Genomic DNA, 217 nt, shown 5'->3' with positions numbered 1-217 from the left:
TATTTTGAAGTATTGAGAAAAAAAAAATGAAATAGTTACTAATACAAATTCTATTTATGTAATGATTTTGCAATAGCGGAGACGCACAGAGAGACACGCCATAATACGCAGGATTATATTTACTGGGAAAAATTGGTAATATTTACTCACAGTTCTAAGATTGATTTTTTTTTTTTTTACTTATCTGAGAGAGATTTCGAATCTGAACGGGATATGA

Source organism: Penaeus monodon, chromosome 29, assembly GCF_015228065.2.
Source record: "Penaeus monodon isolate SGIC_2016 chromosome 29, NSTDA_Pmon_1, whole genome shotgun sequence".
Lineage (NCBI taxonomy): Eukaryota > Metazoa > Arthropoda > Malacostraca > Decapoda > Penaeidae > Penaeus > Penaeus monodon.
The sequence above is the reverse complement of the archived record's forward strand: the minus strand, read 5'-3'. Positions refer to the sequence as shown.